This window comes from Micromys minutus (genome assembly GCF_963924665.1).
Source record: "Micromys minutus genome assembly, chromosome: 15".
Taxonomy (NCBI): Eukaryota; Metazoa; Chordata; class Mammalia; order Rodentia; family Muridae; genus Micromys; species Micromys minutus.
The window spans coordinates 750999-777551 of NC_137984.1; positions in this window are offsets into that span (position 1 = coordinate 750999).

The following is a 26553-nucleotide window of genomic DNA, read 5'->3' on the forward strand; positions in this document are numbered from 1 at the left end:
TAGCTATTCAGAACAATAACTAGCCAACTATACAGAACAATCTATGACATGATGAAGAAAGGAACAAATCTGATGTCATCTGCAGGCTGCCATCTATATATAGAAAATTTATGCATGGCCATGACTTGAATACATTTTCTTTTATTTTTTCTTTTTCTTTTTTTTCAAACTAAACCCTGCAGGCCTCAAACTCAATCACTGAGATCTGCCTGCCTCTGCTTCCCAAGTGTTAGGATAAAGGATTGCAACACAATGCCCAGTGAATCTTAATCAATTACATATATAATATATATACAATTACATGATATATACACATATATGATATATACATGATATATATATATACAATTGCATTATATATATATATATATATATATATATATATATATAACTCATGATACAAGTCTGAGGAAGCAATGATAAAGAATGAGAGTGATGTCTGCGAAGATGCTGGCATTGTTGCTTTATATTTACTACATTGGTTTGAATAGGAATGGCTCTCACAGCTTATATATTTGAATGCCTAGTCATTAGGAAAAGGAGCTGCTTGATGGGTAAGGAGGTATGGCCTTGTTGGAGGACATGTATCACACTGGGAATGGGCTTTAGGGGTTCCAAAACTCAATCCAGGCCCAGTAGCTCTCTCTTCCTGCTGCCTGTGGATCTGAATGTAGAACTTTTAACTTCTCCAATACCACTTTTGGCTGCATGCCACCATGCTTTCCACCATGATGATCATGTGCTAAATCTTTGAAACTGTAAGCTAGCACCAATTAAATGCTTTCCTTTGTTAATGTTGCCTTGGTCACAGTGTCTCTTCACAGCAAAAAAGCACTGACTAAATCAGTTACTATTATTTCTTAGTTTTATTGAATAAGTGTGTATGTGTTCACTTGTACACATAATTTTTTATCAACTAAGTGCAACACAATCTTAATTTTAACAATTGAGCATTTGAAAATAGTACTTCCATATTAAAATTAATTTAATCACATGCTTACTAAAAGAAGTTTATATTTTAAATTTGAGCAGAAACTTAGCAAGAACATATTTACATTACTTATCTATTTATTTATTTGCAGGGTAGACGATTTTTACAGTCCAGGCTGGCCTCAAACTGACCGTATCCAAGCATAGTCTTGAACTACTGGTCCATCTATCTCCATCTCCTAATTCCTGAGATTACAGGCCAATATTAGCATGCATGGCCAAATCATTTATTTGACCAGCTATTATTTAATTATAATTTTAATCTATAAAAAGCAAAACATAAACATTTGTTTTACAATTTCACAGCTGTGCTGCAATACAGAAATCCTACGGCCATTCTAAAACAAAACTCAGACACAGTTACTGACTGACCTTCTACCAGCCGTATACCATACAACTCTTTGACAGTCAAAGAAATGTGCTGAGGTATGTGCATGTAGTATTTTTCCAGTGAAGATTCCAGTGAAGATAATCAAGCATAAAGCCACACTACCTGCTTTACTTTTGAAGGTACTGAAAATACAGGTTGATAAAGTCTCTTTTGAAACGTAAAACACAATAGAACTTGAATACCAAGAGGTTTTCTAAAACTTACCAATGGCCATCCTGTTGAGGCTCAGCAAGGAGGTGCCTATGATTCTTCCTGCTAACATAGGCTATAGCCATGCCCTTGATAAATAAAGGTTCAGACATTTTTCAGTTCCTGTCTCACCTCGATTTTAAACCCACATGCTCTTCAATTTGCTATACCTTTCCTCTCCTTAGATTTTTGGAAGGAGATCATAGTCTTGAATTTCCTTCAGCAATACTTTCAGCGATGTATTTTTTCTTCTTTATAATATTTTAAAAGTCATGAAATTTACATTACTTTAGAAGATCAGCCGTGTTTAAGAACTGATTAGAGCTTCCGGTTTCCACCGGTGCCCGGAGCTGACCCTGTACCGGTGCTCTCTGTACACAGACCCCACTGGAAGAGAGCTGGTCTCCCAAGAGTGCTGGCACATCAGAGAGCACAGGTGAGACTGCCACTTCTTCTCAAATCCCTGGCCCAAGAGGAACCCGCCTGGTGTCCCCAGGACACAGGAACCAAGGAGCAGTCTGGGACAGGATCCTTCCAGTATCTACCTGTGCCCAGAGCTGATCCTGAGCCACAGTTCTGTGTACCCAGATTATGCTGTAAGAGAGCTGGTCTCCCACAAGTGCTGACACACCTGAGAGCACAGGTCAGACCACCACCTCTGCTCTGAAGGACCAGCCAGGAGCATAAACGACACACAAATCTAGAAGCAGTTTGGGACAGAATCCCTCCAGTTTCTTTCTGCACCCTGTGCTGACCCTACACCACAGATCTCTGTACCCAGAAACTGCTGGGAGAAAGTTGGTCCCCCAGTAGTGCTGACAAATGGGCTTATAGGAGAGTCAAGCCACTGTCAGAATTAGCAAGACCGGCTAATACCAGAGATAAGCAGATGGAGAGAGGCAAGAAACTAGGCAACAGAAACCAAGCCCACATGGCATCATCAGAACCAAGTTTCCCTACCACAGGAAGTCCTGGATAAACCAACAGAACAAAAAAGCAAGATTCTGAATTAAAATCACAACACATGATGATGTTGGATAACTTTAAGAAGGTCATCAATAACTCCCTTAAAGAAATACAGGATAACACGGGTAAATAGGTAAAAGCACTTAAAGAAGAAACATAAACATCAACCAAACAGGTGAAGGAATTGAAAAAAAACTCTTCAGGATTTAAAATTGGAAATAGAAACAATAAAGAAATTACAAAGGAATACAACCCTGGAGATTGAAAACTTAGGAAAGAGATCAGGAGTCACAGATGTAAGAATAACCAACAGAATAAAAAAGATGGGAGAGAGAATCTCAGGGGCAAACAATACAATAGAAAACATTGACACATCAGTCAAAGAAAATGCAAAATGTAAAAAGCTTCTAACCCAAAACATATGAGAAATTCAGGACAATATGAGAAGATCAAAACTGAGAATAATAGGTATAGAAGAGAGCAGAGATTCCCAACTTAAAGGTCCAGTATATATCTTCAACAAAATTAGAGAAGAAAACTTCCATAACCTAAAAAAACAAATGACCATGAACTTACAAGAAGACTACAGAATTCCAAATAGATTGGACCAGAAAAGAAATTTCTAATGTCTCATAATAGTAAAAACAACAATTGCACAAAACAAAGAAGGGATATTAAAAGCAGTAAGAGAAAAAGGTCAAGGAACACATAAAGATAGACCTATCACAATCACATTAGACTTCTCAGCAGAGACTATGAAAGCTAAAAGATTCTGTGCAGATGTCATACAGACTTGAAGAGAACACAAATGCCAGCACAGGCTATTATATTCAGCAAAACTCTCAATTAACATAGATGGAGAAACCAAAACATTCCATAACAAAACCAAATTTACACAACATCGTTCCACAAATCCAGCCCTACAAAGGATAATAGAGGGAAAACTTTAACACAAGGAGAAAAAGCAAGAAATTAAATTTCTTTTAACTATACTGAAAGAAGACAGCCACATAAGCATAATTCCAGCTCTAACAACAAAAATAACAAGAAACAACAATCATGGGTTCCTAATATATCTCAACATCGATGGTCTCAATTCCCCAATATAAAAACTAGACTAACAGGCTAGATATGTAAACAGAACCCAGTATTTTGTATTTGTCTCAGTGACAAAGACAGATATTACCTCAGAGTAAAAGGTTGGAAAACAATTTTCCAAGCAAATAGTTTCAAAAAACAAGCTCGAGTAGCCATTCTAATATTGAACAAAATTGACTTTCAGCCAAAAGTTATCAAAAAAAAAAAAAAAAAGATAAGGAAAGACACTTCATACTTATCAGAGAAAAAAGCCACCAAGAAGATATCACAATTTTGAATATCTATGCTCAAAAGAAAAGGACACCTGCATTAAAAAAGAACACTTACTAAAGCTCAAAGTAGACATTGCACCTCACACAATAATGGGGGAAGACTTCAATACCCCATTGTCTTCAATGGACAGAGCATGGAAACAGAAACTAAACAGAGACACAATGAAACTAACAGAGGTTATGGAACAAATGGATTTAATAGAAATCTATAAAACATTTCATTCTAAAACAAAACAAAACAAAAAATAGACTTTCTTCTCAGCACCTGATGGTACCCTCTCCAAAAATGACCCTATACTTGGTCACAAAACAGGCCTCAACAGATAAAAAAGGACTGAAATAATCCCATGCATTCTATCAGATCACCATGGTCTTCAATAACAACAAAAATGGCAGAAAACCCACATACACACACATAGAAATTGACTCATGCTCTACTCAGTGATAACCTGGTCAAGAAAGAAAGAAAGAAATTAAAGATTTTTTTTTTTTCTAGAATTTAATGAAAATGAAGGCACAACATACCCAAACATATGAGACACAGTAAAAGTAGTGCTAAGAGGAAAACTCATAGCTCTGAGTGCTGCCAAAAAGAAACTGGAGAGAGCATATGCTAACAGCTTGACAGCACAACTGGAAGCTATAGAACAAAAAGAAGCAAATAAACCCAAGAGGAGTAGATGGCAAAAAACAATCAAACTCAGGACTGGAATTAACCAAGTAGAAACAAAAAGAACTATACAAAGAAGCAATAAACCCAGGAGCTGGTTCATTGAGGAAATCAACAAGATTGATAATCGCTTAGCCAGACTAATCAGAGGGTACAGAGACAGTATACAATTTAACAAAATCAGAAATGAAAGGGGAGACATAACAACAGAAACTGAGGAAATTCAAGAAATTATCAGATCCTATTCAAAAGCCTATACTCAACAAAACTAGAAAATCTGAATGAAATGGACAATTTTCTAAACAGATACCAGGTACAGAAGTTAAAACAGAATCCAATAAACCATTTAAGCAGTCTCACAATCACTAAAAAAATAAAAGCAATTATCAAAAGTTTCCCAACCAAAAAAAGCACAGGACCAGATGGGTTTAATGCAGACTTCTATCAGACCATCATAGAAGAACTAATACCAATACTCTACAAATTATTCCACAAAATAGAAACAGAAGGAGCAATACTCAATTTTTTTCTCTGAAGATAGCGTTATGTTTAAACCTAAACTACACAAAGACCCAAAAGAGAAAGAAAATTTCAGACCAATTTTCCTTATGAATATCGATGCAAAAATACTCAAAAAAATTTGGCAAAGCAAATTCACATGATCATCTCATTAGATGCTGAGAAAGCATTTGACAAAATTCCACACCTCTTCATGTTAAAAGTCTTGGAAAGATCAGGGATTCAAGGCCCATACCTAAACATAATAAAAGCAATATACAGCAAACCAGTAGCCAACATCAAACTTAATGGTGAGAAACTTGAAGCAGTCCCACTATAATCAGGGACTAGGCAATGCTTCTCACTCTCTACCTACCTATTCAATATAATACTTGAAGTCCTAGGCAGAGCAATCAACAAAAGGATATCAAAGGAATACAGATTGGAAAGGAAGAAGTCAAAATATTGCTGTTTGCAGATGATATGATAGTATACTTAAGTGACCCCAAAAATTCTATCAGAGAACTCCTAAACCTTATAAACAACTTCAGCAAAGTGGTTGGATATAAAATTAACTCAAACAAATTGGTAGCCTTCCTCTACTCAAAGAATAAACAGGCTGAGAAAGAAATTAGGGAATTGACGCCCTTCATAATAGTCACAAATAATATAAAATGTCATGGGGGTGACTCTAACCAAAAAGTGAAATATCTGTATGACAAGACCTTCAAGTTACTGAAGAAAAAAATCAAAGATTTCAGAAGATGGAAAGATCTTCCATGCTTATGAATTGGAAGGTTCAACATAGTAAAAATGTTCATCTTGCCAAAAACAATCTACAGATTCAATGCAATCCCCATAAAAATTCCTATCCAATTCTTCATAGAGTTAGAAAGAGCAATTTGCATATTCATTTGGAATAACAAAAACTCAGGATATTGAAAACTATCCTCAACAATAAAACAACTTCTGGGAGAATCACCAATTTTGACCTCAAGTTGTATTACTGATCAATCAAGATAAAAACTGCATGATATTGGTACAGAGACAGGCAGGTAGATCAATGGAAAAAAATTGATCTTTGACAAAGGAGCTAACAAAGATAGCATTTTCAACAAATGGTACTGGTTTAATTAGCATGTTGAAGAATGCAAGTTGATCTATTCTTATCTACTTGTTTAAAGCTCAAGTCCAAAGGGATCAGAGACCTCCACATTAAACCAGGCACACTGAAACTAATAAAAGAGAATGTGGGGAAGAACTTAGAACACATATCCACAGGGGAAATTTTCCTGAACAGAAAACCAATGGCTTATGCTCTAAGATCAAGAATTGACAGATGGCACCTTATAAAATTGCAAAGCTTCTGTAGGGCAAAGGACACTGTCAATAGGACAAAATAGGCAACCAACAGATTGGGAAAAGATTTTTACCAATCCTATATTTGATGGAGGGCCAATATTTAATATGTACAAAGAACTCAATAGATATACTCAAGAGAATCAAGTAATCCTATTTAAAAATGGGGTACAAAGCTAAACAAAAAATTCTCAACTGAGGAATATGAAATATCTGAAAAGCACCTAAAGAAATGTTCAACATCCTTAGTCATCAGGGAAATGCAAAGAAAAACAACCCTGAGATCCCACTTTTCACAAGTCAAAATGACTAAGATCAAAAACTCAGGTGAAAACAAATGCTGGCAAGGATGTAGAGAAAGAAGAACAGTCCTTTATTGTTGTTGGGATTGCAAGCTGGTACAACCACTATGGAAATCAGCCTGGTGGTTCCTCAGATAATTTGACATAGTACTACCTGAGGACTGAGTTATCCCATTACTGGGCATAAACCCAAAAGGTGCTCTAACATGTAACAAGGACACATGCTCCACTTTGTTCATAGCAGTCTTATTTATAGTAGCTATAAGCTGGAAAGAACCCAGATGTCCTTCAATAGAGGAATGGATACAGAAAATGTGGTATGTTTCCACAATGGAGTACTACTCAGCTATTAAAAACAATGACTTCATAAAATTCTTAGGCAAAGTGATGAAACTAGAAAACATCCTGAGTGAGGTAACCCAGTCACAAAAGAGCCCACATGGTATGCAGTCACAGATAAACAGATAAGTCACAGTTAGCCCAAAAGCTCGGATTACCCAAGACAATTCACAGACCACATGAAGCTGAAGAAGGCCAAAATGCAGATTCTTTAGTCCCTCTTAGAAGGGGGAATAAAATTTGTCAAAGAAGTAAATATGGAGACAAAGTTTGAATCAGAGACTGAAGCAAAGGCCATCCAGAGACTGCCCCATTTGGAAATCTAGCCCATAGACAGCCACCAAACACAAACAATATTGCTGATGTCAAGAACATGCTGACAGGAGCCTGGTATGGCTGTCTCCTGAGAGGCTCTGTCAGATGTTGACAAATACAGATATGGATGCTTATTGCTAGTCATTGAACTGAGAATGGGGTCCCTAGTGGAAGAGTTAGAGAAAGGATTAAAGGAACTGAAGGGGTTTGCAACCCCATAAGAACAACAATACCAACAAACCAAAGCTCCCAGGGACAAAACTACTATCCAAAGTGTAGGAATGGTTGGACCCATGGCTCCAACTGCAAATTAGCAGAGGATGGCTTTGTTTGGCACCATGGAGAGGAGAGGCCCTTGTTCCTGTGAAGGCTCAATGCCCCAGTGTAAGGGAATGCCAGATCAGGGAAGTGGGAGTGGGGGAATCAGTGGGGGAGCACTCTCACAGAGACAGGAGGATGGGATTGTGTGTTTATGGAGGGGAAACTGAAAAGAAGATAACATTTGAAATGTATATAAAATATATCCATTATGAAAAAAGAAAATTAAATAAATATAGGACACTTGGGAGTCAGCATATATAATATGAGGACAGAGACATCATGCTGAGAACTGAGATAGCAGGAGAATTAAATTGGTTATGTTAGCATCCTGAATGCCCCAGAGGAAACCACACAAAATGCCAGTATTTTCCTACATTAAGTAAACTAATAAAAGACTCAAAAAATTGATTAGAGACTGGCTGTTTAGATGCTTTTGTGAATTGTTTTATGGTTAGTGTTATGTCATTATGATAGAAGCTAGAGTCACTTAGGAAGAGACTCTAAATTTAAAAATTCCTTTTGGAAGATCTCTCTGTAGGAATGCCTTTAGTGCATTTTCTTGTTTAATGATTAGTCTGGGAAAGCCCACTTCTGGGGGGTAGTTCAACCCTGGGCAAATGGTCCAGAGAGGTATAAGAAACTAGGCTGAGCAAGTTATGGGGAGCAAGCTAGTAAGGACCACACCTCCATGGCCTCTGTTTCTGCTCCTGTCGCTGGGTTTCTTCTGACTTTCCTCAGAGATGAACTATGATATAGAGCTGTAAGCTGAATAAACCCTTTCCTCCACTGGCCTCCTTGGGTCATGGTATTTTTATCACAGCAATAGAAGCCCTAAGCCATGTTGAAAAGCAAAGTTGAGGTTATTTCAACTAGAGAAGAAAGGAAAACCTTCAGAAGCATGCACTGGAAAACGACCAGTCTTTGTCATTGCAGAAAAAAGAATGCTGAGCTTGAGATGAGTTTATTTCATTGTAGAGGTTTCCTTTTACTAATATATCTCAGGCAGCAGAGGACTATGATTCTGTATGGTAATCAACTGTTCTCAAAGTTTTTGATGGATGGTCCTTGCTGGTCTGCCACGCTGCTCCGTGAGTCATGTAATTGTTTACTGTCCTGGTCCATTTAACTCCCATTTAGCTCATACATATCCTGAGTATTTGTATTGCTTTTCTTTGATCATAAAAACAAAACATTTCATATTTTCTGAAGTTCAAGTTATTGATACTGAAGACTAAAAATTTTGGCCTGTGGTAGGAGGCTTCATTCTTGCCCATTTCCCCTGCTACACATGCACCCTGCTTTCTTCCTCCTCTCCCTCTCCCCTCTTATGTTGCCTCTCTTCTCTTTCATTCCTTCCCTTTCTCTTTTCATTTTCACCCTACTTTCTCCTTTTATAAAAATTCACCGTTCAATCCTTTTCTCAATTCATCATACTCTCCCTTTCTTTCTTAAAGCAATATTACACCCAATGAATTTTATACATGAATTAAATACCACGTATCAGTTCTAGAACTTTTGTTAAAGATCAATATAAAATACAGCACTATCTTACTTCACATATAAGTTAAATCCATACCTCTCTCGTAACTAAAACAGTCATATGAACATTTAGTGTGAAAATGCTTTTTAAATAAATTTAGGTCAAATAAAATGATTAATATGAATTAGGAAAATATGGAATGTTAATGGCATTTGTTACTGCAATTGTTGCCATCTGTAAACCTGGTTTTCCACCAGGCCTCCTTGTTCTCTGAAACAATGACTCTGAGACATTTTATATATTAGTAAATGCCTAGGCCAATAGACTGGGCCTGTTCCCTGATAGCTCATAATTTAATCATCCTGTTATTCTATTTTAAGAGTGCCACATTGTATGTTACCTCTCCTTCATTTTCAGGTGTCTGCCTCCATCGGCCTTTCCAAGGCAAATCTCTCATGCCTCCTTCCTAGAATTCTCTCTCTGTCTCTCTGTTTCTGTCTCTCTCTCCCTCTCTGGCTCCCCTTGCCAGATGTCCCACCTTAGCTCATTGGCCAAAGGCTTTTTATTGGCAAGTGATTGCTTTTACAGGGTAAACAAGAGATTGCCTCTATAAATTATGAATTTAATAAGAAAATTTCAAGTAACTTGGTAAAAATCTCCAACTCAAGTCAGAAGAACGACAGCATCTTTCATTAAACTCTACCATGTTACTTGTGCTCTCTCACTCACTCTATCTCTTGTTCTCCCTCTGTCTGTCTGTGCCTATTTCTCTGTCTCTTTCTCATTTCCCACTCTCCTTCTTCTCTCCCCCAATAAATCTCTTTTTGTGAGAAACAAACCTCTACAACTTTACAGTTCAGAATTGATAAATTATGATAAATCTCTATAGATATTAATATATAATATACAGATAAGCACAATAGTATTTTTGTTTTAAAATGGCTTTATTTATTCAGTAGAATTATTTTGAGGTCCATTGGGATATTAAGAGCTCTGTGGGATGTTCTGTAGGTATTTGGAAGATAATGTTGAGAACAGTGTAAATTATGGAGGCCTGGCTTGTGAAATTTCAGAGGGAAGATTAAAGACTCTTATCAGGGCCATTGCTGTTTTCATTGTGAAGATTCTGTGGTTTTGGTTAGCTGGGGCTGAAGAATCAGCTGTGATTAACGAGATACCAGAACTACTAAAGTAAAACCTTTGCATTAGTGGGACTATTGATGCTGGTCAGCTGGAACTAAGAAGTTAGTGGTGCTTAAGAAGAGACTAGCATCATTGAGGTGAAATCTTCTGGAAAGTGTTTTCTGAGAGTACAAAGAATGTGTTTCAGAGATAGGCAACATTGTACCTTGTACTGTGGCTGGACTTGGTAATGTGTAAGAGTCACCTGGGTGATGCTAGTTTTGAAGGAATTCAAAGGCCATGGAGAATGCCTGAGGCTTGGCACTGTGAGAGGCCATGGAAGGCCATTGGTGAAGGTGCAGCCTCAGTTGCAATTAATGCCCCAGGAAGCAGTGTTTTGGAGATGTCAGTACCATGAGGCGACCACCAAGAACAGCCACGGTGAAGTACAGGTAGCTGGAGCCTAGAAGATAAGATGTATGTTGCAAAGGGCAGAGCTGGAGAAGTGACCCAAGCCCTTGGATGAGCCCAGAAGTTCGTAAGTGGATACCAGACATTGGATGGTTAGAGTGTTTGATTTTGTTTTAGATTGTGACTGTGCCCTGATACTTTTCCCTCTTGACAGAAAAAGTGGAGCTCATAGTTAAGAGACTTTAAATTGTAAAAAGACTAATTTTAAAAAGAGATCAGATGTTTTAAAGGGATTGGAATTTTAATATGTAAGAGTGTGTAAAGACTGTGGGACTCTTAAGGTTTTTTAGATCTTGGGGATGAATAATAAAGTAAGAGTTGAGGCATAATAGTGATGTGTTTGTGTGTCAAGTTAACAAGGGGTCAATTGTACTGGCTGGTTTTGTGTCAACTTGACACAAGCTGGAGTTACCACAGAGAAAGGAGCCTCAGTTGAGGAAATGCCCCCATGATATCAAGCTTTAAGGTATTTTCTCAACTAGAGATCAAAGGAAAGGCCCAGCACATTGTGGATGGTGCCATTCCTGGGCTGGTAGACCTGGGTTCTATAAGAAAGCAGGCTGAGCAAGGCTGGGAAGCAAGCCAGTGACATCCCTCCATGGGCTTTACATCAGTTCCTGTTTGAGTGCTGACGTCCTTTGGTGATAAACAGCAATGTGGAAGTGTAAGACGAATAAACTGTTTCCTCGCCAACTTGCTTCTTGGTCCTGATGTTTGTGCAGGAATAGAAACCCTGACTAAGACAGGCACCATGGGTTTTCTTAGGCCTTTTGCTTCTGACAGTACCTCAGACTTGCTTTGTTTCTAGGAGTTCTGATAGTTTTGATGAATACAGATACTTTGTTTCCTACAATAAATCCTTTAATAAAATTGCCTGGCATTTTTTTAAAAGGATTGTGCTCACTGGGATATTTGAACTTGTGTTGGTTTGAGTGAGCATGGCTTTCATAGGTTCATATGTTTAATGAAACTGTTTGGGAAGGGTTAGGAGGGGTTGCCATGTTAAAGGAGGGATGTCACTTTCTCTCTCTCTTTTTCGTGTAGATTATATGTGTTTGCTCAGCTACTTCTTCAGGGCCTACCTGCTGCCGCTAGCATTCCACCATTGTATATTGGCAACCTGAAACTGTACGTCCCAATCAAATGCTTTTCCTTTAGGCATGGTGTATCTTCATAGCAGTAGAAAAGCAGCTAAAACAAGGCTGTAAGACACATGGAATGGCTCCATTTTTTTTCTTTCTTTCTTCCTTTTCTTTTAGAGTAAACATTAAAAATAAAATGGCTTATCTCTTTATCAGCCCCTGAGGTCTCACTTCGAGGATGCTGCTCTAGTGTGGAGCCCTTCACATGGACTCTGTCACTTGGTCCACGAGCTACACTCTCCACAAGATTCTCTTCCCTGGTGGTTCATTCCACCTGCCCTACTGCCTCTGTCCTAGGTAGAATTACCACCCCAGCATCTTTTCCTCCACTGCCTATCACAAACATCACTTCAAACCCAGTAACTTTTCAAACAGGTTTATATAAAAGATTCTAAATTCACAAACACTATACACAATAAGATTTTATCCATAGACAAAGATACAAACTGCCCTTTGATAAAGCCCTAAAGAATCCATTTAAATATTTATATCTATCTGTGTCCAATAACAGTCATCAGGATCTAAGTCTGCTTTCCCTGGCTCCATCTTGATTTCTCTCAATCTCCTTCCTCTTCCATTTTCCTCTCTTTTCTTTGCCTACCTCTCCACTGTCCAATCATGTATCACCTTAACATCAATCCCAACTTTTCTTTCTTTCTTCTTTCCTTCCTTTCATTCTTTCTTTTTCTATGCCTCCTTTTCCTTCTTCCCTCCCTTCTTCTCCCCTTCCCTCATTCCCCATCTCTCTCTTTCGTTCCCCTCCCCGCTCTTTCTTTCTTTCTTTCTTTCTTTCTTTCTTTCTTTCTTTCTTTCTTTCTTTTTTTCTTCTGTTCTTTCTTTGCCTTAGGGTTTCTTTCTATTTCTGCACAAAACATCATGGCTGAGAAGCAATGGGTTTATTCATCGTACACTTCCACATAACTGTTTATCACCAAAGGAGGTCAGCACTCAAACAGGAACTGATGCACAGGTCATGGAGAGATGCTGCTTGTCTGTAAATCAGGCCATATCATCCTTCTAATTTTGTTCTTTTGGTAATTCCTTTGATTAGAATTCATTGCAAGTGCACACTGCCTTTTCTATTTGCTTTGTTAGAATCTAATAAATTAAAACAAACAGACAGGAGCTGGGCCATAGCCATCAGGACTCACAGCCTATCTACAGACTGCTGAGCACCCAGAGGAGCCTCAGGAGCATTCTCCCACCTGAGCCCACAGGTAAGTCTCCACTTCCTCTCCACTGACTATATGGGGAGAGACCACCGCGAACTCTTGGGGCATAGGTAGCCAGAATGTGGATGCCTCATTCCTTCTTAGAAAGGAGAACAAAACTCTTATGGGAGGAAATACAGGGACAAATATAGGAGTGTAGATTAAAGAAAAGATCATTCAGAGACTGCCTTATCTGGGGATCCACCCCATATGCAGCCACTAAACCCAAGCACTATTGCTAATGCTAAGAAGTATATACTAGCAGGAAACAAATATGGATGCCTTCTCAGAGGCTTTGCCAGAGTCATATAGATACAGACGAGCATGTATGCAGCTAACCATCAGACTGAACATGGGGACTCCTATGAAAGATCTAGAGAAAGGACTGAAGGAGATGAAAGGGTTTGCAAACCTTTGGGAAAAACAACATTATCAACCAACCAGACCCTCCAGAACTTTCAGGGACTAAAACAACAACCAATGAGCAAACATGGAGAAACCCATGGCTCCAGGTGCATATGTAGCAGAGGATGATAGCATTGTCTAGCATAAATGGGAGAAGAGGCCTTTGGTTGAGTGAAGGCTCATTTTCCTAGTGCATGGGAATGCCAAGGCACTGAGGTGGAGAGGGTGGTTGGGCAAGAGGGAGCACCTTTATGGAAGCAAGTGGAAGGGAGGAGGGATGGGAGCTGGGTGTGGGGGGGGAAGGGATAACATTTGAAATGTAAATACAAAGAATATTCAATAAAAAATAAAAATAAAATTAAAAAATAAAGCCAAAAAAAAAAAAAAAAAGCCTGAAGTTTTGGGAAGTCCTTTGCAATGATGACTAATACACTTAAGTGCTAAACTCCATCAAGGAATAATATACCAGATTTATAATAGCATTAAAAGCATAAAAACCCTAATTTGTTAGATAATACTAATGAAAGGAAAATGAACAAGTGTGAGCAAATAATCTTTTATGCCTTTTGAAAAGATGACTATTTGGGGGCAAGTATGTGTGGAGAAGCACGTGTGGGTATCTACACATGCATGTGTGTGGGCAGCTACACACAAATGAGTGTAAAGAACTGGATATTAGGGTTAAGGAATTTTATCTTAGTTCTCCACCTTATGTTTTTAGACAGGTCCTCTCACTAAGAGTATTGCTTATTCTCTGACTATATTGGTTGGCCTTGAGATCTCATAATATCCTGTCTTAAACTCGAGCTCCAGAAACAGAATCACATAGAGCCACAGTTGAGTTTATTACATGGGTTCTAGAGAACCAGGTTTTTCCTGCTTCTACAACTGGCATTTTGCCCACTGAGCCATTTCCCAATAAGATAACCGTTTTTGAAATGCTCAAATGTTAAAAGCTAAAGCAAGACTGGGAAAACAGGCATTACCAGTGGATCAGCTCAGGGCAGGTTGGTTTTGTCTTGCTGGAGCCATAGCTCACTGGTGTTTTGGATATTGACAGAAGAAAAGTTGTCTAGTTGGGGAAGGGCTTAGCATTGTTCAATGTACTCTTTCATTTAAGCAGTTTCTCACTTCAAACCAATATCTCAGTATGCCTGTGTGTACTGGTGTCCTCTGTTAGAGTGGGGGAAGCAATCTGTGAGGTCAGTGGATTCCAAAGAACATCTCTGTAGGGGAAACTGCTCCAGGATTTGGAAGGTGACTGTGCTAACTCTTCCTTTGCAGGGCTTCGATTTCATCTTGCTCTGCTGATGAGATTAGCACTCCCATCTGCTTTTCATCTTCCAAAATTCTGTTGACATCTCTCACCTGCTGTTGTCTTCTGACTCTTTGTCCTTGCAGGTTTATTTTATTTTATTTTTATTAGCAATACTTTTCGTTGCTTTCATTTCTAGAGGGAGCAGAAATAAATGGCAGAGTTCAGTCTGCTCCACTGAAATGAAACCTGTTTCCCCAAATCACTACAAGAAATATGATGTCATTTTAAAATTTAAAAGTTACTTTAAAATGAATGGTGAATTTGACAGGTGAGGCCTGCTTCATTTCTTTATTGCTGTGGTTTTTAATTAAGCATGAATCAAGCATAGCCAACGCTGACAGATTTATAAAGTCCATTTGCTGTATATTCAACCGAGCCAACCAGAGATGGTGTTTTTACAGTTCCCTCTCTGGCTTTACATGGAGGTTTGACGCTGAGCCTGTTGTCTGCAGAATGGCACACTGTCAGAGTGCCTGTCAACAGAAAGTGCAAGGAATCTACTGGGCTACATTCTGAGAATGTTTGTTTAGGTTCCCCTTTCCCCAGCTGATAGGAAGTTTAGGAAAGGAAAAGTTTACTAATATTGGAAATGTGAAAAAGGCACATAGCTAGTAATCAACCTAAAAATGTGCAATGTACACTGGAGTCAGGGAGATGACTTACTTGATAAAGCTACAGAAATTCGAGGACCAGAGTTCAGATCCCCAGAACTAAGTGGACTTGGCAAGTTCTGGGTTCAGCCAGAAGCCCTGCCTCAATAAATAGAGAGCCATTGAGGAAAACTCCTGCCATCAACTTGGGACCTCTGCCTGCACAATGTAACCCCCTCATGGGTTTGCACCCACACCTATGCAACTGTATACACACATAAGCTTGCACAGGACACAAAACCAAGCCTAATCAAACAAAGCCCTCCTTGGTCTATGTAGAATGTTACTGATTTATTAATGTGGATCAGCTTTTACAGACAGTCCCACAAAATGAGGAAAAGAAACTAAGTTTAATTAGTGCCATTAGATGTAGAAATGCTTACCATATATGAATTTGTCAGCTGACACTTTAACATTGTAGTCTCGATGAAACCTTAATCTCTTTTAGTCTATACTCATTTTCATTTCTATTAAGAGAGGAAAAGGCACAAATAATAGGACAAAGGCCTGCAATTCAGGTTATGTCATTGCATCCTTGATTTCTATTAAAAAACCCACTTAAAAGTGCAATTCCTTTGACAGAGCTCGTAGGAAGGCCTTTCTCCAGCTGCTGTTTTTGCTGATGAGATGCCACATGTCTTTACAGATACATTGAAAAAATAAAATAAAGAGACGGAGTGGGTGATGGGAATTCAATTACAGGTGCTCTGTTCTTACAAGAAATGGTTTGGCAAAGGTAAGTTTGCACACCCAAGATCAGCACACAAAGATGATTTTAAATGATGTCTATGAAAAGAAAAAGGGTTATATCTGAATCTTCAATGTAGGCTTATGATTAATAAGTGATATATGAAATGTCCATTAACTACAATGCAAAACTGAGGTGCATCATACAGTCATGAATTTATTCATTTAAAAAACGTAAAGGTTTCAAACTTTATATATTTTTTTCTTATTTATATGAAATCCAATTTATTTTTCACGATAATTTTGTGAGCCATACTCTGTAGAATTATTATATAGCAAATGGATATAGAAACATTCAATATATAATAGTATTTATTTTGTACACATCCTGATTTTGCTATAATAATGTAGTAAAAGATCGGCTGATGCCTTGTACCTTTAGATGCAACAGACAGAATTGAAAGTTTCTTGTTTTCAATTTTAAAAAAGTTCAAATGTTCTGTTTTTCCTTCATTTCATATTGTCTACCTTTGAGAGAACTTGATTTTATATGTGAAGCACTCTAGTTTTGACTAGTAGTTATGTTTGAAACTAGTTGACTAGTAGTTACTGGTCCCAGTGATCTTTTAAATAATACTTACTTTATCTACTGTGTGTGTGTGTGTGTTCCTGAGTATGTATATGTGCATCATATATGCAGGAGCCCATGAAAAACAGAATGGGGGTGGGAATTGAAGTTACAGAAGGCTGTGAGAGCAGCAATGGGTGGTAAGGACTGAACTCAGGCATATTCTTCACTAGAGCAGCAAGTATTCTTATCGACTGAGCCTTCTTTTCAGCCCTGGCATTAATAACCTTTGCTGAGGACAGGTGTATCATAAAACCTCTTCACTTAAAACTTGGAAGTTTAGAAGTATTTTGGCACAGTCATGGAAATACTCAAATACAGCCCATGGAAATACTCAACAAAAGGTAAAATAACAACATTCTCTCTCTCTCTCTTTGCCTTTCCCTTCTTTTTGCTTTCTCTCTTCTCTTACCCCCTGCTCTAACTTATGTTGTCTTTTCCCTTTCAATTAAACAAGCAAGCAAACAAACAAACAACAAATCAAATGATAAATTTAGCTCACATGTAGTTGAGATAGGATGTTTTTACCCATCACTTTCTGAGTTAAATAACACATCTGTTCTATAAAGCATCAAATTGTTGCCAAAGTGTGTAGGAAAATTAAAGTGCCTTTGAGGCGGGGTGACACACTTTTAGTGTTCTCTGAGATAGGTGTAAATTGAAATGGAATGAAACAAGCAAGAGCAAACAGAGGAAGAATTAAAAACATGCTGCCTTTGTTTCTCCATTGCCTTTACTGCAGAGTATAATCAATACTTTACAACAAGGTTAATGTGCTGTCTTCAAACACGGTATTATTCTTTCAGAAGCACACAATAACTTTATTAGTTATGCTGCCTGCAGTTTTTCTGAAGTGACAGGATTGTGTGGGTGTGTCAGTCACAAACAATTCTTGATGCCCTCCATTGGAATATTTTCTTTGTACACCAACCTTAGCAGCGAGAGCCATACAGCTGCAGGTAATTTTTACGATGGAAGTTCTAATTTTAATTAGTATAATTAGCAGAAACAAAACAAAACAAAAAAGTTTACTCTTTCTGGCTACCAGTTATTGAATATTCAAATTTTACAGCTGTTCTCTATTCAAGTGAAAACTGAGTTGCTTAGTTTGTTTCAAAGCAGGCTGATCAGGACAATAACTCAAGTTTCTTCTGGATACTTTAGCAGAGTTCTGTGTTCCATTTTAAATGATAGTCCTGTATGAGTTTTTGTGTTTCTAAAAACTATGTTAAAAGTAAAAGCAAAATTTCTGTATGGGTAACACTTTTATGTTTTTTTTCATTACAAAAATTTGTATATTTTCATCTATATTTTACAAATGAGAGCTGAAAACCCTCTATCATAGTTTTCTTATTAATAACTGTTACCATCAAGTTACTACCAATATAAATGTTCTAAGAGATAAAAAGAAATTAAATATTTTGAACTGAACATCTACAGAGTGACTTCATGTTAGGGTAACTCAGACTGTGATTTCAAGTGTATGTGTTTATGGGTGTGTTTTAATCTCATCAAAAATGGCAGGACAGTTCATCTTAGAGTGATCCCTGATTTAATGCTGGTGGGATGACCATTGGTTTGTCACCACATAGAGCCACCTGAACAAGCCCTATGCTTCTGGTGGGCAGCTCCTTTTGGCATCTGCTCAGGCAATAAGAGACTTAGCAAAAAGAGATTATTAACTTCTGACTCATGTGACTGTTGCTATGGTACTAACACACACACACACACACACACACACACACACACACACCTATTGCTGCTGCTGCTGCTAATTCCCTCACTAACCAGCACCAGTGTTTTCAGTCTTTTTCCATGGACTGAGGATTTCAGGAACCCCTGTGCCCTCAAAAGCAAGATGAGTATTGCAGAGGTGCCCTCAGCTCTGGAGGCTGAACAACTAGCAGGTTTTCAGCCACTCAGGTGTGTGACAGCTGTTGTTAATATTTTGACTGTCTCACACAAGCACTTGTAGTACACTCTCACACAGCTGTTAGAAAAAGGTTTGGGCTCACAAATAAAACAGACCACCACCCAAACTGAAGTGTCTGGAGAGGGCACAAGATAGGAAAGGCACTTGGTATTTATTTTAACTAAGGAGTGACAATGTTTTTCCCCATAGACTGGAAGCACAGTCTTATTCAATTGGCTAGTCTGAAAAGAGTACACAGGAAATGAAGGAGGGAGGAAAAGAGGGAGGGGCTACTGCTCAATGGGGAAAACAGCCAATGCTCCAGGCCATCAAATTCCTGAAATGCACTGAAAGCTTTGTTTTACTGGGTGGGGTATTAAAATATTTGCATTAAAGTCTTCTAGAGCCTCACTGTGCTATTGGTTGCATTTACAGTTGCTACCTTAGGAAGTTGGCACTGTGTCCTCTGGTCATGTTGAATTCCTTGGAGTCAAGATTTTGCTAAAGGTTATATTTCAAAAGCTCTGTAGAGCACAGGCTTCAGCTGGCAGCGCAGACCTTCAGACTCTGAAGGGGCAGAAGACATGCTTATAGTGGATTATAGAGGATATCTACCCACCATCTAATTGCTGAAGCCAATACACAATACTGGAAGAATAGGTTTTTTATTTTGAGGTTTCTCAAAAAGTGAAACCTCAAACACAGAAAGAAAATGTATCATCACCTTCTTAACTACTTAACAGAAGTGACATCCACTTTAATTACCCCTCCTCCCCCCTCCCCCCAGGGGCAGGAGAGATGACTCAGAGGTTCAGAGCATTTGATGCTCTTATACAGGGCCTGGCTTCAGTTCCAGAACCCTCTTGATAGCTCACAACTGCCTATAACTCAAGCTCCAGTTCCCTCTTCTGATCTTCAAGGGCACTATGCATCCATGTGGTACACAGGCATAAATTCACAAAAACTTATTCACATAAAGTAAAGTAAAATAAAACAAAACATATGTTTCATCAAGACCAAAGTGGAAAATCATCAACTATAAGAAACCACAAAGTAGAAATTTTAAATAGTATGGCCAGAAGTCTCATACCAATAAGTTAACTTTTTACTGTATATATTTTTTGATGTTGTTGTTGTTGTTTTTGTTTGTTTGTTTGTTTTTGGTTTTTTTTTTTTTTTTGGCCTGACCTTTTAATTTTCTTCACTTGGCTTATTACAGTCTAGTGTCAGCTTGCAGTATCACTTGGAATCACTAGAATCCCCTCATACTGAGAGAGAGCAAAGCTTCTGTGATCTAGACAGAATCTCGTACTAGTCTGTATGGGGAAAGAAAATAGAAAAGAGCTGACAGATGGGGTACAAAATAACTATAGAATAGCATCTAGAAGAAGAAAGCAACAGTGCACAGAGACCTGAAGAAAGCCAAAAACAGATAGTACAACATGTAAGTTGGCACAGTATTAGACCCACTCCAATCTGAGCAGGTTTTGAAAGTAATATTTTAAAACAATAGGAGATTATAATCCTAACTTCATTTTTGTGTAATAATTTAATGAAGACAATTAGTAAATTGTGTTTTGGCAGTTTATTAATCAAACATGAAACTGAGAGGCTGAGAATCTTTTTGTCAGAACTATATAGGAACGTAGATGCTTAGAGATCACATACTATCATTGGCATCAAACATGTTCGCTATCTCAAGACTATGGGCTTGCTGTGTTGTTTGTTCTTTAGATATTACCAATAGTAGTGTGACAATTTGTGTTTATAAAATAGTCATTTTTAATGAGACAATCAGAATTCTCACTCTCCTCCGTGTGTGCATGTGTTTGTGTGTGTGTGTGTGTGTGTACATGTGTAAGGTTATGATAATATCCAGTAATAAATAATATAGTACCTCACCCCATCCCAAGAAAGCCTTATCTGTTGAAATCTTTGCATTCAATTACTCCTGATGAGAGTCAGCTCATCTGATACTATGAAGTGACAAGAGGCACAAAGAGTTTGAGAGAAGAATGAAGGTCAAGGGGCATTTCCAAATTTCTCAAATTGTTGTTAGCAGACTATTAAAAAAAAAAAAAACCTGCCATTATATTATTGTTGTAATACCACACTGTGTTTCTGTTTAGTTTTTCTATTCTCTATGAACGTTTTCCTCTGTCTAAATTGTTTTCCATTTTCAATATTTTGTCCATTACCTTAGTCCCTGGAACCATTAAATTTTAATATTTTAGCAACTTCTTCCCTCCTCTCTAATCCTTGGAAAACTATCCATTTTGTCAACATTTACCCTGCTATTGATAGTTTCAGGGAGTTCATAAGTCTCCATTTAACAAATAGATGAGCTATAAATACAAACCTTAATGCCCCCCATTATTTTAGGGATATAACATACACATTTGGGAGGACATGACAGAACACATGTGTAAATTTAAAATTTAAGAACTGCATCACTACCCTTCTATTGAATAGGCCTGAGGTCCAGTCAGACAGCGGTTTCCACCAAATGTGCACGCCATTTATTGCCCCTTGCTTAATACCTCACCATGCTCCTCACCGTGGTAGTTCATAGGTGCAGCTGCTTAGTAGGACTATTTAACTGCTTTCTTCCCTTGGCAGTGGCATAGTATTTTCTAGTATCGTAAGGACTAGACTACAGAAAAAGAGGCTTTCAGGTTAGATGCAGCTGAGTGTGTGGTTTTACAGAACCCACCCGCAGAAAGGCTTCCCAGATAATTTTATGTAAATGTTTCTCATCCAACCACTGATGCCACTTTGCTATTGCCTTCATTTTCATTGTTGTAGGTTCCCTACCTGCTCCCTTTGTTTTTTATTGTTGTTGATGATGCTTTGTTTCTCAGTTTAATTATTTTATGTGTATGACTGTTCTATCTGCATGTACACCTGCATGCCAGAAGAGGACATCAGATCACATTATAGATGGTTATTAGTCACCATGTGGTTGCTAGGGATTGAACTCAGGTCTTCTGGAAGAGCAGCCACTGCTCTTAACTACTGAGCCATCTCTCCAGCCCCTTGGTTTTTTGTTTCTTGAGACTGGTTTCTCTGTGTACTCTCCAGGAACCACTCTATAGACCAGGTTGGTCTCAAACTCAGAGATCTACCTATATCTGCCTTCTAAGTGTTGGGATTAAAGAAGTGAGCCTCCACTGGGAGGATCTATTGCTTTCATTAGTAATTTACTAAGTGGTTTAAACTCACCCCCAAATGTCTTCCTGCAATCTCTTTTCCCTCATTTCCTCTTTATGATGGTTTGACTGAGAATGGCTTCTCTAGGCTCATGTAGTCAAACACCTGGTCCCCAGTTGGTAGAACTGTTTTGAGAAGGATTAGGAGGTGTGGCCTTTTGAACAGGTGTGTCACAAGGGTGAGGGTGGGCTTTGAGGCTTTAAAATCCCATGCCATTCCCAGTTAGCTCTATCAGCCTCATGCTTGTGACTCAGTTGTCAGCTCTCACTGCTGTAGCAACAGCTGGTCTACTTCCCTGCTATCATGCTTCCAGTCATACTTCCTGCAATGCATCTGGACATGCTTCCAGCCACATTTCCTGAAATGCATCTGGACATGCTTCCAGCCACACTTCCTGTCATGATGGTCAGACTCATACTCTCAAGCTATAAACAAGCCCTCAGTTAAATGCTGTCTTTTATAAGTCATCTTTGTCATGGTGTGTCATTATCACAGCAGTAGAAAGTTACTAAGACACTCTTTTGATTTGCCTGTTACCTATGTATTCTCTGTCTACTCTTTTTTTAAAGATGTATTTATTTTATATATAAATACACCATAGCAGACACAGAGGGCACTGGATCACATTACAGATGGTTGTGAGCCACCATGTGGTTGTTGGGAATTAAACTCAGGACCTCTGGAAGAGCAGCCACTGCTCTTAACCACTAAGCCATCTATCTCCCCAGCTATTCTTTTTAAACCTATTTATTTTATTTTGTGAAACTGTAATATGTTACATCATTTTCCAGTTGCATTTCCTTCCTCCAAACCCTCCCATACACCCCTTCTTGTTCTCTTTACAATTCCAATTCTTGCTCAATTTCCAATTCTTTTTCATTAATTGTTAAACACACACACACACACACACACACACACACACACACACACACACACACACACACACACACACACACAGAAAGACTCTCAAAGTGAGGACCCCCACGCTCTGTCCCAGGAGAGGCGACACCCCAAATCACTCATGAGAAGTGGTCTTGATGCAAACAGCCAAAGGAATTTTATTCCCAGCGAGTTGGGGCCCACAGTTGTATACTACTGCGGACCCTGAGTGCAGGATCGGGACAGCTTTTATAGGGTAAACAACAAAGCCCGAATCACAAATCAATCATTTTAACTCATCTAAGCCCGCACTTTCTAGGCCAATCATTGCAATCCATCTAAGCCCATGCTTTCTAGGCCAATCATTGTAAACCATCTAAGCCTGCACTCTGGGAACCAATCATGTTAAACTATCTAAGCCCGCGCTCCGGGGATAAATCATTTTCTCGAAGGTCCGCATTTGCCTGGGCTCCTGGGTGGATGTGACAATTGCAGTTTAGATAGGTCACTAGGGCGGGGGTTTTCAGTGTGGTCATTGGACGGTTAGGCTGTATTTTTTATCCTTTCAACACACACACACACACACACACACACACACACACACACACACACGCGCGCGCGCGCGCGCGCGCGCGCATATTCTTAAATACATAAATACAACTGGCTCAATATGTATACTATTGTTTGTATGTATGTTTTCAGGGCTGACCATTTGGTACAGCAACCAGGTGGCATATTCTTTCTTGTTGACGTTCTACAGTGTTCCTGATTGAGCTTTGATAATATTCTGCCCTTGCTAATTGTTTCATGAAGGATATGAACCCCAGTGAAATGGCTAGTCTTGGTCGTCACCTGGCAGTGGGAACTTCAGTTGAGGAACCGTCGCAATCAGGCTGGTCTAGAGGTTCTTCTGAGAGTAGCTTCTCTGGATTGCTGACTGATGGAGGAGGAAACTCCATCTCTGTAGGGCAGTGCTACTCTTGGACAGCTGGCTGAGCAGAAGCAGGGGGCAAGCAGTCCATACTCAGCATTTCCTCATGGTTTCTGCTTCCAGTTTCTGCAAGGCTGGAGTGTCTGCCCTGCATTCCCTGAAGGACAGAATATAACCTGCAAGATTAAGTCAGCTCTTCTTTCCCAAGTTGCTTTTGGTCATGGTGTTTTATCACAGCAACGAAACCCAAACTGTAACACTTAATGTAATATAGCTTAGGAAACAGGGCAGGAGACAGGGATGCCTGATGTCTCAGTGTGCAGTATAACAAACTTTCTGATATCTTGCATGACTGTCAAGCATTCCCATAAGTGCCCCAAGAGGTTCCAAATCCAGAACCTTACTGCCTTTCACAATATGCAAAGCCCTCATTTAACTTAATTTTAGAATGATTTTTAATATGTTCCAATTTTATTGATATTTTAGATTAAGTGTTCAGAAGGTGGAACATACAGGGCATACTTGGAACCTGTTGCTGCCCCACTGGCCTCCATTACCTGGCGACAAACAATGCCCAATCCCCACTCAGAACTCAGGCAGTAAATCAGTTTGTTCCTACTGGGCAGCTAAGAGAAGCAAGTGGGTCAGTCTGGCCATGGGGAGTTGTGCCATGACCGCTCGTCAGCCCAATTCCTGGGACAGTGGTCCTCAACCTTGTTGCACATTGAAAATATCCACTGTGCTGTAAGAAATGCTAATATTTGGGTTCTGCCCTCCCCAACAGCTTCTGGTTTTGTTTAGAAAATATCATCAATTTTGAATTTTTTCTTAGCTGCTTAGACTAAACAATTACAATCTAAAGAGTTTCTTATACTGATGCTGATTCTGTCCAGGATTATAAAAGGTAGAAAATGAGAATTTAACTTGCTATTTGGGAGTGAGAGTCTGTGCCTGTCTGTGTGTGTGCGGGGGGGGGGGGGGGGGGCGATTAGAGGTTGTTTTTGTTTGTTTGTTTTTTTCCTGGTGTCTAGATCTCTTTGCCAGTTTTCTTGGATTGTCACAGAGGCATTTGCTCATTGCCTGACAGGATACACAGTATATTTGGAGAATTATATTCCAATCCACATGCCTTGGAATCACCTGGCCACTTTTAAACAACAACAACAGCTGAACAGAAGAAATAAGAAATCCTACTGGTATTTAACTCCCACTTGTGTACATGCCTATTTAGTCGATTGGTGGTAGGGCCTGGTTTATGGTTTTAAGAACTCACACAAACAACTCGAATGGCACTCAGGCATCTGACCGTAGTTCAGATGATCTCTCAGAACAATACAGCATCACAGTTTGGGAGCACAGCCACTTCTACCATTTTCAAAGATTAAAGATCCCAAAGGAAAAGTAACCAGGCAAACAGTACCCAAATAAAAGGTTAATATTTGAAAATCATATGTGTATTTTTACTCTGCTATGGATAATTTCAGTGAGTTCATAGCAAGTTTCCATTAATAACAAATTCATGAGATATGAATCAAAATATTCTCAAACCCCCCTATATTATAGGGATACAAAATATACATTTGGAAGGGCATGGCAGAATCTATGTAGAAATGAATGGATGTGTTTGTGTGTGTGTGTGTGACATAGAAAAGGAAATAGGTATCCAAATTCCCATCATATACCTATGAAAATATTCCCAGACCATAATAGCAATAAAGTTATAAAACCAAACTGAGATCAGATTCTACAAGAGCAACTGCTATGTCAAAAAGATGATGAAAGGGTAATTTATAATAGGAGTAGGAAACTGATTTTAAAATAAATTTTCTATGAAACTACTCATCAGTTATGCAGTTATCAAGAGGATTTCACTGCAAAGACTCATATGAACATAGTTATGGCTAAAGTAGGTGGGAGGACAGAAAAAAAACTCAAAAATTGCTGCAATTAAACATGGAATTAAATGAATATATATGTATATATACTTTTAAAATATATATATATATACTTTAAATATATATATATACATTATGTACAATATCAGAGATAAAATATTTGTGAAATGATATTAGCAATAAAAGAAACACCACATAAAAAAGGAGTAACAAGCCCATAAATAAAGCAGTAGAAATGATCCAATATGGAATCAGTTACAGAAACAAAACAAAAGTTCTAGGGATGAGTTCAGAAGGGGAAGGGCTAACCGCACACCATCAGAGCTTGTTTGGATTCTCTGCACCCATGCAAAAAGCTGGACAACTGGTCATGACCCTGTAATCTCAGTGCTGGGGAGACATAAACAAGAGGATGCCTAGGGCTTGTTGGACAGCTTGTCTAATCAGATCAGTGAACTATTGCTTCATTGTGTGACAATGTCTTAAAAGGTAGGAAGCAACTGAAAAAACACTCAGAGTCTACTCTGGTCTCTATGTAAATGCCCATGCATGAACAATCTCTCTCACACACACGCACACACACATTAGTAGTATATCAGTTATTTCTAGGAAAATGTCATAGTATATATACAATTAGAGTTTTCTTAGTACACAAAACAGAAAGAAAAAATATTGCTGCAAGAAACAATGTTGAAAATTGTTTCCAAATTTGATCAACATTATAATTCACAGGTCAAAAGAAATAAGGACTCGAAATATCCAAGAAACCATTCACAAAAATTATGAAGCTCAAAAAGAAAGAAGACCAGAATGTGTATGCCTCAGTCCTTCTTAGAAGGGAGAACAAAATAGGGCAGGAAATACAAGGCCAAATAGAAGAGCAGGGATTGAAGAAAAGATCT